This window comes from Saccostrea echinata, unplaced genomic scaffold (genome assembly GCF_033153115.1).
Source record: "Saccostrea echinata isolate AGI-Se365-2 ecotype Australia unplaced genomic scaffold, CSIRO_AGI_Sech_v1 ptg000032l, whole genome shotgun sequence".
Classification (NCBI taxonomy): domain Eukaryota; kingdom Metazoa; phylum Mollusca; class Bivalvia; order Ostreida; family Ostreidae; genus Saccostrea; species Saccostrea echinata.
The window spans coordinates 3,008,843-3,022,473 of NW_026889781.1; positions in this window are offsets into that span (position 1 = coordinate 3,008,843).

Consider the following 13,631-nt stretch of genomic DNA (forward strand, 5'->3'; position numbering starts at 1 on the left):
TTTGATAAAGACCTGGTTTACGAAGGTACATAAATGTCAACCGGGAACTACAGGATCATTTTGATATCAACAACATATATTTGTGTATACAATTATTTATATTTGACAAAGTCATTGTGTAGATGACCAATCACAACGTACGAAAATTTCTGAGCTAAATTTACGTTGACAAAGCATTTATCTATGACATTTAAAAGCCTAGTTTTTAATTTATCGTGAGGAATAGTTCTACAAAGAATAAAAAATTCGTACGTTTTTATATCATTTACATCAGAAAAATTTGGTGTTATTAATTTTCTAAAAGTTCTTTGTAGTTTTTGAGAATGCATATTTGGTTTACATCACTTCTAGAATTACGTCTGAAATCTCTCCTTTTAATTACTAGATAATATATTTGTAAGGAGTAAATGTAACCAATAAGTACATGCATTTTATTTTCAACAAAGTTTCTCTGCATATGGAAAATTTAAATGCACATATTAAATACGTTCTGAAAACAAAATTCTGCCAAGATTCCAATATGTTACGAAGAAAGAAAAAAATAAAAGGAGATTTGAAATAATGCAAGATCGATATATATATATATATATATATATATATATATATATATATATATATATATATATATATATATATATATATATATATATATATATATATATATATATATATATATATATATATAAAGTTTAAGTAGAAGATAATTTGAATGTGTGAATCCTTGACGAGTCCCGTTTTTATCAAAGGATCGACCTGTAAAGATAAGATATTTAATAATAGTAGTTTATTATATGTAACTGCAAATACGATCATGTATACATGTTCGAAAAACCTGTAGAGCAGTAATTGTATTACATGAATTATGGATGCAGGAATACGAAATTTCTTGATAGGCATCATAATTGTTTGGACAGCGTTTATAACTGAATCAAAAACTGTGACGTATCATAATATCAAAGAAGAATTGAGAGCTCTTTCAAATGATATCGGTTATCTTATAAAATCTGGAAAAGAGCAGGCAGGCATTATCAAACAACTTCGGAATACCATTGAAACGCAATCTTCCGGGATTACAATCTTAAGTGAAACTTTACTAAACCAGTAAAATATTATAAGAAACACGAAAATGAAATTGGAAAGTTAAAGAGTAAATTCGGATTTACTGGAGTCGCTTATGAAAAAGACTAGCAAACCTATAGATGCCACTCAAAAATGTACAAAAATAAAATTCGAAGGGAAAACTGATCAGAGCAGCGGAGAGCAGAAAGAAAATAAGCGTGAAAGGACTTCAGAAAATCAAATTGAAAAAAATTGAAATAAAAGATCTTAAAGACATAATTATGGCTAAGTCCCAAGGAGAAAGACTTTACAGGAGCAAAGCCGGAAATGAAAATAATGATGAAGAAGGAGGAATTTTAACACAACAAAATATTTCGGAAACCTTGACTAGAAAATGTAATATATATTTTTTTATTATTTTTCTATATAATCTTTTTATCAAATACATAACTATATATTCTGTCCTTCTGTGGGCTGCATTTTAGGTGTTTTTTTGATTTCTTTTTTATCTGAGATAGATTGAAAAATTTCTAATTTTAGATGTAAAAAAAAATCACATTGTTTTATTATCTTTTGATGTTAATTGTATGAGAAATACTAGATACATGAATGAAATATATATCTAACACTAAAATTTATTTTTAACAGATCGACTACTTGTGCCCGGTTCCACACAACCAATTCTGGAAGAAACAATAGCTTTTTACGCCTATTTGTTGGTCGAGATGAATGGAATAAGAAATCATCATCCCCTCGTTTTTGATGTAGTTAAAACTAACGAAGGCAACGGATTCCTCCTAAACCTGGATTCTACGTTTTTTCTTGGACTATTAGAGTAATGGCCCATGCCCATCACTCAGTCGAGTTAGTGGTTAACAATGATGTAGTGGGAGCTACCTATCAAATTGAAAGCGACAACTGTGATCAGGGCAGTGCGACTGTAATTGTGTTCTCTAACAAGGGTGATGATATTTATTTAAGAACATGAGCAAAATATAACGTTGGTCCCATCACAAGTGAGGAGAGAGGACGGAGCTCCTTTGCTGGTTGGAAAAATTGAGTTATTATGTAAATGTATATATTGTTACTGCATGTTATACAATATATATTATGGTGTTTTTTTAATTCATGTCTTCTCTTCATGCATTTTGAACAGCCGAATATGATGCAGACGACAACGTCTTTCTAATTCTTGTAATGTTTTCAAAACATTATAGTTAAGACAAATAGTTGTGGAAATAATAACTATTGATTTCAACAGCTGTACAGAATTCTACGATGGCCGATAGCGGCCGTCAATTTACACTAATGTTATGTTATCATTATGTTATGTGAACTTCAAGCACTTTGCGGGAGCAACACAAAGAAACACTCGTTTGGTTCTGTTTGATACTTCAGATATCACCTTTAAATGTAAAGTGTACATGCAACTTTTCCTGACACTTTTACACACTTACGTTGGTGTAGAGTGTACATGGACTTTGCTTTGACATTGCACACTTTGCATACTTTTCCTTTTAGGTGTAATGTGTCAGTGAGTTTTCAGTGAAAATGCTGTACACGTTACACAGATAAAGTTAGTGTAAATTGACGGCCGCTATCGGCCATCGTAGAATTCCTAACAGTTGTCGGGCAAGAACATTTACAGGAAATTTATATAGTGTACTTTAAAGAATGACGTAAGCTTGATCAAATAATTTTATTATTAATTATACGAAAAATCAGATGCATTTGCTAATTTTTTTGTGAGAGCCCTCGTACAATAAGTAAGACAAATATTTTAAAATTTACTTTGCATTCCTGTATCTAACATTGTCATTCATTTAAAGCAAAGGAAAAGAACTTTTAATTCAATTTCAAATATTTGGCATTTTAATTATTGTAAATAGGATCAACTCAATGAGAATAATACATGTGCCCTTTTCCATATCACATCCTGTATTAGCCTGAGACACCAGAATCAGCCAGAGGGCTGAAGGCCAAATGCTGATATTGGTCTCGGACTGATACGGGATGTGATGTGGAAAAGAGTATGTTTTATTATGTTGATTACATACTTAGTAATATTTTACATACATGTATGAAAGCAAAATAAAGATGTACAGTGTATTGGGAAGCACTATCTTGTTTTGCCGGGGCCATAAAGGAACAGATAGGCAAATTATCCCACAGTTCAAACTGTTGAAAATGTCATGACATATGCCCAGCAAACTACACAGTGATTTCTTAAATTATCCTGGGTAGCTATGTAACTGAGAATATCAATATATATGTACTAAGACGTTTGCAGTGGGTTACATTAAGACATTCCAAAATACCCTGCCTCGCATTGTTAAGATAATACTAGATGTCATTGCTTTCACTAGCCTTTCTCTATAAAGATGTAAAAGAAAAGTTTCTTATGAATTTATTAAGGTTTTTTGAATGAATTAATCTAGGAATCTGGTAAAGAATTAATGATTTTCATCATTTTTTTTCCTATCTTTGTATAACAGGAAATTAATATTCTTATTTAAACTAATGATTATATAACCTGCATTTCTGGACAACATAACAGAGGTATGACGTTTCCTATTTCATATAACGTAGATTACATCTTCAACATGGTACCATCAGGGATGAAGAACGTGTCCTTCAGAAGTCAAGCTTTAAGATTATTAAGAGCCATTCTCTGTAACGACTTGAACTTTTATATAGAAGCTGTGGCACGCATAGTCTCAGAATTTCTCCAAACTCTCTATGATAAAAGTCTTTGATACCATAAACTCAAATCAGGCAGAAATTGGTTGCTACGTGTCATGGTTACCATGGCAACATGTCCTAAAGTTTGAAAAATGGCATTTTTCAACATGTTCAGAGTCCCACAGTTAACGTTTGCAGCAAAGCAAACAAGTGGCAATGATTGTTTCTGAAAGTTGTAGGCCTGATGTCTTAAATGCATGATAAACATGTTTGGTAAATCAACTATTACATACGTTACTATGGAAACAAAGTATTCAAAAGTAATAATTTTGCTCATTTAATTTTATAAAATCAAACACTTCGGAATAAAAAAAAATTAAAGGTTGAAATGCAAGCAAATAATAGACAAAAGATCCTTGTAACATATACCAAGGAAGAAATATGATATTTCTTATAGGTTGGCAATGGTTGCCATGGTTTTAATACCAAGAAGGGATTTTAAATTTACTCTATTAGTGTTTAAATCTAATCCTATCTTTTTAAAAAGCATATTTTTATATAACTAATGATCAATTTTTAAAGACGTTCATGTGACCCTAATTTTCACATTTCAAAAAACTCAAATTCAATTCTTTAAATAGAGCGTTGCTATGGAAATAAGCCGAAAAAATATACATAAAAATCTGAAAAATATTCTGTTTCCTTGGATACGTACCGTTGTATGTAGATTCCCAAAACTTTTATGATTGATAATTATGAACAACTAACCTGACTTTCAATTTTGACTGCCACCTAATCTCTAACTGGATGCAAAAAGCTGGCACATAGGGTTTAATATTGATATAAAATTAACAAAATCGAACATTTTCCCTTCTTGGTTACCATAGCAACAGTGTTGTATTTTTCAACAAACGTTATCAATATATGATATTCAACTTTAATTCAACCAGATAAGTACTATTCAAGGTGAGTCAAATAATACGTTTCTTGAATAAAAGGTAAGTAAATTCCTAATGCAGCAAAAAATATCACTTTAAACAACTGGTACATTGTTTCCATGGTTACACTGCAAAGTAACAATTAATCCCATTTTTTCTTATGTTGTCGGTGTTGCAAGGTCCTAAGGATGTATATGTGCCAGTCATGAAATTTATTGTTTTTCCTGAAGATAGTAGCATTTACCCAATCTTAGCAACACATTTAGCATGGTAACACTGTGTTACCATGGCAACCATGAAAATTATTTTTAGAATAATATTGCCAATACCTAATTACTTAAGGTCAAATATTTTTATTGTTTTTTCTTAGGTTGTTGATTGAGTTTGATCATTTAACACCTATCATTAGTGAATATTGAACGTTTTTCTGCATTTTTCAGCATCTAAAATGTATTCCAAATGTACCCATGGTTACCACTTACTTAGAGATAAATTCTAAATAGTTTCTTTATAGCATTAGTGGCAACAAGCTCTCAGGTTTTTGTGAGAATTGTTTGTTTGTTATTCTTAGTCTTTATTAAGGCTTAATAAAGATTCAAAGTAGCTGAAAATCTCAATTTTTCCAACTTTTCTGGCTGTTACCATGGCAACCAAGACACATAGCAACGAAATTTTATTATATATATGTTTCTGGTGTCAAGATGTAATAATGTGCAAAGTTTCATCAAAATCGGTGACCATGCGTGGCAAAGAAGTTTAAATGGTTACAGAGAATCGCTATTAACATCCAGCATGAAACAAGTAAAAAAGAAAAATTCCTTTTTCAGAGCGTCTTTGCTAGATGAGAAGCTTGGGGATTTCTCAGAATCTAGGAATTCAGAGAATAAAACAAACCGAATACTCTCTGTAACCACAATGAGTGTTGTATTCGTCATGCTGATCCTTTTTGCGCTTGCTTTTGTATTGATTTGTGTGAAGAGAGGATCACAAGTTTGCAAAATATTTAAGAGCCAGTCTGCGAGAAAACCATGCAAAATTCAACAAATCGTCCAAATGGAAGGTTGCAACATAGGATTTTTTAGTGGCTTAAAATTTTCTACATAAAAGTAGAAGTCAAAATATCTACAAAAAAATTGTCAAACCTCGCATCTATTTTTAGTAACAGCTCATTTGCATATTTATCGAAAATCACACTAAATTATATGGAAAAACCATACAAACTGATTAATCCAAAAGGTGACCTTCTGCCATCAGTTTATTTTCAAATTTTGTTTTGTTTTCAAAATAATGGTCTTATTTATACAATTAATGTAGAAAAAAGTAATTCAAATGAATGTTTAAGTTTTTAAAGGTCTATTTATAGATCCTAAATCAATGAGTATGATTTTTTAGCCATTTTTAGATGCAATTTTCTCTCAAGACCAAGTAAAACATTAAATTAAATTACGTGTTATCTTTAGAATGGTCTAAGGTCTACTACGTATTAAAATATTGAGCTTGGGAAATAATATCTACATGTTGAAAATTAACTTTGAAATACCATACTTCGCTACAATTTCACATATTTTAAATAACAGTCTATTAACATATTTATAGACTATTTCTTAAATATCTAAATGAAAAAAGAAGATTCTAAATCTAATATATTTTTTAAGATATGAATAACTGATTTAGATACTTCATATAGATTTTTATTGCTTATTTTAGCCGCCTGCAACCAATTTCCTGGAGTTAAATTGTTATCTCCCCTTGTTGGAACTCTTTAGTATTATTGGGTAAAAATGACAGGTATATCAACATGGAATAAAGAACGTCATGTATGATCATTTTATATGAACCTAGGGAGTTGTTGTGGAGCATCATTGCACTATGAATGGAAAAACTCATTTTTAAGATCAACAACAATCCAGCTTGAACAAGCAAATATATGTAGAAATGGAAATTGTGATAAACTCTACTTGCTAAAACCAATATATGCTTTAAAACATTCATGATTACGTTTTGTTTACTGGAGAGACAGCTAACATTGTGCATGTATGGGGATAGAAGGATCATCCTAAAACAAGCACGGACAAAGCAAGTATCGTGATATACGTCTACAATATTCCAGGTACTCACATAGGATCATTAACATAGTTTTGGTAAAACTTTTCATTCCCTATAAAATATACACATTTTGTATGCCAATTACCAGTTACAACGTAGCGCAGCATGTGTATATGCAGTACAGATATAGTGATACCAATACCAGAAGGATGGGTCCTGAAGAAAATTATCTAAGCAGGCCCTTTGGAAGTAAATTCAGTTGGGGGGGGGGGGGCACAACCATACATTTTTAGTTGGGGGGGGGGGGGGGACTATCAAGTGCCTGAAATTCCTTGACGAGCAAAAAAAAGGTCATCAGACGTTTTGTTTTTATTGAGGGGGCACAAGCATATATATAGTAGCTATGTTTTCTATAGTAATCTGTATATCGGCAAAATTATTGGGGGAGGGGGGGGGGGCAGCCCCCCTGTTCCTACGGTCATGTTTCTATGGCCATGTTTTTCAAAGAGCAAACTTAGTGAAATATTATTTCTAGTACTTGCACTATGATTAAAATGAAAACCTTTGTGAAATTGGACTATATATTTAGAATTTTGTTAAAAAAATATTTACACAAATACAATTTTTAAGTGAATGTTGAAAATATTGGTATGTTGAAATTACTGGCTAACTCATTTACATGTGTAATAACATAGTTAAAGATTTGGAGTCTAAAACTGAAAGGGGGGAGGAGTTATTGTTGTCATGGTATGAAGAGTGTAAAATGTAAATTTTGGAATATGCAACAACTAAACACCTCAGAGCCATAAAATTGAATCTCCAGAACCAATTCTTCCCCTCAAACAACAAAAATATGATTTAACAGTATATATCATTTTACAAAATCCATTTTAGTAAGATTATAAGAAAAAAACCCAGATTTTAATAAAAACAATTCTTTGATTTTTACTTATGTTCCTCATATCTCAGAATTCTACCATAATGAATCTACATGGATGTATGAAAATTAAGTTCTATGATTTGGAAAAAAAAGCTAAACTCCCTTATGGAGTATTTTGCGTAGCACTTCATCATTTTCATGTCAGTATTTTGATAATTCAGAATTGTTATTTTGACAAGAGTGGGCCAATTTAAAATTGACAGAATGCAAACATCTTATCGGAAGCTCAAATGTGTTCAAGTCTCATAATTTATATGTATTGTGAACCGTGATGTAATAGAGTCCTCCTGAATTTAAAGACATGTAAATTCCATTTTTTTAATTATAGAGAAACTATCTTACAAAAATGAAAGAAACATGAATATTCAATATGATCGTTGAAAATTTACAAGTAAGCCAAAACAATTTATCATGAATTCATACCATTTCTAAACAATTGGCAAAATGCCAATCCTCAAATTGGGGGTAATTTTTGAATTTTTAATTAATTTTCATATCTTTTTTTTCAATACTAATTATGGTTACAAAGAAAATGGTAACATTTTTTTTTCTTATCTAACAACAAGTATTTATAATTTAAAGTTCTATATTTGACTTTGTATCCCATTGGAATTTGAATATTTTTTTGAAAATTGACAGTTTGTAAATCTCTATATCTCAATAAATTATGAAATCCCAAGCTTAATATTTTGCAAAGATAATATTTAGAGTTATATTTTGACAATAAGATCAAAAATTATAATTTTGTAGCTTGGTCTTGGAAGATTTTGGCCATTCAATATGTAATAATTTTGTCAATTCTTCAAACTTGGCATTGTGCCATTTTTTAACCCCAAGACGTCAAATCGCGAGAACATTAATTCGCGAGTGGATGATTATTCTACAGATATTACATACATTTGATTAAGCGCCATAAATTAATATAAAAGCGAGTTATTTTATTTTTTGTGATTGGCGCTAAAAATCTAGAGAAATTACGCGATAATTTATTCCTAGCGTACATTTAGAAATCTACTGTATGTCGTAACAAAACTTAGGTTGAAACACTGTTGTAGGACAAGATTCAAACGTGTTGTAAGAGCAAGTTCATATTTAAACTTTTTTCCTGAGTTATTAATTAAAATTATTTTTTTTTTTTTAAACTTGGGGCTTGCAATGATGAGATTGAAAAGCAAAGAAATTAGTAACTTGATCAAGATGGCATTTAGAAACCTAAATATTTCAAATGTTTGCAAATGATTATATAACCTCTGTCTATCAGGTACACATAGCTGTTTCTATTGCTTATGCTAATTATTTTCATGATATAAATTTTGTAACATACTGAATGAAGAAAATTGGGGGGCAGTTTCACCTTCTTCTGCACTGGTGTTCCATCCATTAAGCCAGTCCCGGAATTACACAGAAAATCGAGAGAACAAGTTTGGCGCGGTTTCTGAATTCTCTAGATTTTCCGTGTAATTCCGGGACGCCTCTATATTTTACATAGGTAGAGATAGAAAGCAACAAATTACGAGAATTACGTATAAGCTATAAATTTTTCTACTCACCAGTAAGATAATGAAAACTTGCAGATATTCAAAATCATGTCATCCAAAAGAATCTCTTTCGCCAGTTTTGCAAAAACTATACGCATCTTCTTACATTTATAGAAGATGAATATACATTTTCACATTTAATATCGTATTATGTTTGCTAATCCTCGTTGATGGCTTCATTTTTTTTTTTTTTTAATTCTCTGATACGCTCCACATTCCCTTCCCTTAATTCACTGCCTCCCCTCAGTGGCCTCTTCCTCCTCAGTTTCTTCCCCCGATTCCTCCAACATCATCATGGACGTGACTACACCCTGGTCCATATCCCAGGGGCGGATCCTAGATCGTTTAACATTTGCATAAGCGGGAGTCTGTGTGTATGAACAGCAGGGCTGGGAAAATTAAATACGTTTTAAATTTTATAAAACTTGATTAACAAGGAATTAATTAAAGTGTAAAAATATGATAATGTAAATGATCCAGATCATGCTAAAATTACTCCCCTCACCCCCCCCCCAAAAAAAAGAGGAAAGAAAGAAAATGCATCCGGATATCTTGCAAAACAACACAAACAAACAAAGAAATACATGGATATATATATAGGTGTAGTTGTCTTATTTATTCTTTTTAATTTTATTTCATTTTTTTTAAATTTTGTTTCCATCGTGAAAACCCATTGTTTGTAGATCTAACTCTGTGATTATGACGCTTTTTCTTTTGTTCGTTATTTGTCTTTTGTTTGTTTGTTATTATATAGAACTCACCTCTTGTCCTTCCCTCTCCTGAGTTGGCTGTTGACGTCCACGTCTACCACTCGCGTTGGCTGGAGCAGATTTAGCGCGGGGCTTTTTTGGCCTGCTGTCTGCTCTTTCGACTGTGTCCGTAAATCTCTTCATCCATTTTTGGACAGACTTCCATTTATACGCCAGCTCCAAGTTTCGATCTTTTTTGGGAGTCTTGGGTCGGGACGATTTGGGTCGGGGTTTTCTTGGAGAGGAAATATGCCCTTGTGCACACCTAGCCTGATGAGGTTGATGTAAATACAACAAAGAAAAATAAGAGTTTGCTCGCAATATGTTTTTTCGAAACCCCCCCCCCCAATCTAAAAAAAATTACTACTTTCCAAATTCTTTAAAGATTTCAATGCAAAAAAGTTTCTTCCCAAAATTTATTAAAAAGGGGGCTTTTTTAATTATGGGCAAAAACATCAGCGAAGATGAGAAAGGGTGTGGGGGGGGGGGGAGGGGGGGTCCGGTGGGCACCAACCGATAGGTGCCTTTGTGTATATTGCATGTGGTAGATTTAGTGGACTTCATAAAATGCTATAGGTTTCTTTATTATATAGATTCCTTTCACAAGGTAAATCAGCATTAAATAATAATTTTAATATCTTATTTTGTAAGTCATTTAACCTTTTTACCTGTTTGCTTTTCTTTTCCTTCTGAACTTTGGAAGCATGGACCCTGGACTCTTTACTGCAGGAGTGACCGGAGGTAGGCAAGGTAGAACTAATCCGAGGCTGCGCAGTGCGAGGCCTTGTTCCAATGGTGGTACGCGCTTTTTTGCAGGGAGCTGGAGCAGTTCTTTCTTGGATCTCGTGCTCCTCGCCGGATTGACTTTCCAGGTTGGAACAACTTGGAAGGACAACAACAATATCCCTTCTCTCTTTGTCTTCTTCTGGGGCTACAGAAAAAGATTTGTCTACCCTTTGATATGTTGCGTATTTGATTATGATAAATGTCAGTTTTAGAAGAACATAGTCATATGTTACTTGAAAATACCTGAAAGGAAATAAAAATTTAATTTTGAGTAAAATAAATCAAATGTAATTTTTACCATTTTGCTTGAATTATTTAAGTGCATTTGCACTTAAATGTGCAAAAAGAAGGTGGCGCTTCCTACGGCTGCCATGTTGGATGATGGAGAAAATTTTGACTTTTTTGAATTACATGTTATGAAGTCTAACTACCCACCAAATTTCATCAAGATATGACAACCTTCGATTTGGACGGTTTTGCATGGTTTTCTCGCGGACTGGCTCTTAACGAAAATCAGGATCAAGAGACTCTAATCAATGCGTTCAGAATCCTTTGTACACTGCACATGAACGCGTTCTCTAATTCCATATTTCTACAGTTTAAGAGTGAATCTTTCAAAATGAAAATGATTGAAATACTAACACAGTGTTTCTAAAATTCTAATAAATTCAGTCTTTGTTAACTGTACATTTTAGGCCAATAGATACAGACTTTGATTTTTATATATTTTCAAAGTGAACTACATGTACTTAACTACGCAACAATTATTTCTTTTTCAACAATATTTTTGAGTCTTTGAACAATGGTAAATTGTTATTTTATTTTTAAGAACGTTTTCAGACCATTTTTCTTATTTTTTCTGATAATTCTAAGTTTTAATTGCTTGAAATTTGTATCAATTCTTTTTATAAAATCGGTTTATGTCTCATGTCTCTATATTTTTGTCTGTAAAAATTATAGGGCATTGTTAATTAATAATGCTAACAAAGTAAAGAGAAAAGTAATTTTAGCTATTTCATTGAAAACAGGTGCATAGCAGAAAGAAATCTACATTTCAAGGAAAAAAAATATATTGGCATTAAATCAAACCACTCAAACATACATGACATTACGCCTATCTCACTTTCTAAATGCAGAAAACTTCAATCAGTGATACATGGATGCATGATATATTCGATATTATTAAGCTTTTTTATCTAAGTTGACTGGAAATATAAAGATCAGGAAAACATTTAAAATATTCAGTTAAAATACATTAAAGAATAACACAGACCTATCCATGTATATATCAGTGAAATTTCTAAATCCATAAATCAGAATTATTTAAACATAAACTTCAAAATATATAAATGATAATGAAGTGAAATTTCTAAAAAAAAAAAATAAAATAATAATAATAATAATAATAATAATAATTAAATAAATTTAAGGAATGAATTGAATAGCTACCCATTTTATACGATATAAACTGGGTTGGGGCAGTTTATGCTTTATAAACCGCGAAGCGGTTTATAAAAAAGCGTAAACTGTTCCAACCCAGTTTATACCGTATAAATTGGGTAGCTATTCAATTCATTTCTTATGATTTAATTTTCATTCATTTGGTTTAAGAAAAAAAGATGATTGTCCTTAAAAAATGACTTCAATTTATACAAAATTTGAATGTAACGTCAGGCGGATCGATACGTTTTTGACGCAAGTCATTATGACGTAGGCAACCTATTTTATACTATATAAAGTAATTTTTTTATCCAATCAAATACAGCGTTACAACCAGAATTAAAATATAAATAAATAATAAAAAATATTAAAGAAAATAAAAATTTTGATGTTTTACTTGCACAATTTAAGTACCAGACATTTAGATAAGGTAAATTTCATGTCCTTTTTTTTTTTTTCAAAGGTTTGTCCTGTGAAGATAATATTGAAGTTCAGAATAGTTCACTGCAAGTGCAATAGCATATATACGTGATATACGTATCCTTAAAATTTGAAGAAAAGTCTATTGGAAATAGCAATTATTTTCTAGCAAGTTTTATTATATTAGTGACAGTGTATACAGAGGCAAAAGTACTGACAAATCAATCAATCGAAGAAGAATTGAAAGCTCTCTCGCATGATGTTGGCCATCTTAGGAAAGCTGGAAAAGAGCAAGCAGACATTATCAAACAACTTCAGAATACCATTGAAACGCAATCTGCAAGGATAATCATCCTAAGTGAAACTACAAAACCAGCAAAAACATTATACGAAAACATGAAAATGAAATACGAAACTTAACAGGAGTACACGCAGATTTACTTTAGTCGCTTATGAAAAAAGACTTAAGCTTGCAAAAATATAGATGCCACTTAAGAATGTACAAAAATAAATTCCGAACTGAACACTGATCAGAGCAGCGGAAAGCAAAAACAAAAATAAACATGAAAAAAACTTAAGGAAATCGTATTGGAAAAGTTAAATTAAAAGTTCTTAAATACGTTTAATGTCTAAGCCCCATAGAGAAAGGTTTTACAGCAGTAAACTCGGCACTGAGAATCATGAAGAAGAAGGAACACATCAAAATATTTCAGGAACTTTGACTAGAAAATGTAATCTATTTTTTATTCCACTGTAATCTTTATCAAACACAAAAATGTTGTCCTTTTGCGGACTGCATTTTCATATTCAAAGGTTTTTTACGGATTTTCTTTTCCGAAGAATTTTCCTGCATTTTCGATTTTAAGAAGTAAGTAGTCTACTTGTTCTTTTTTTTTTTTTTTTTTTTTTTTTTTTTGTTATCTTTTGGTGTTAAGTGTATGAAAAACACTAGAAATATAAATCTAACATTAAAATTGTCTTTTACAGATCGATTACTCTCGCCGGTTCCCACACAACCAGTTCTGGAAAAAAC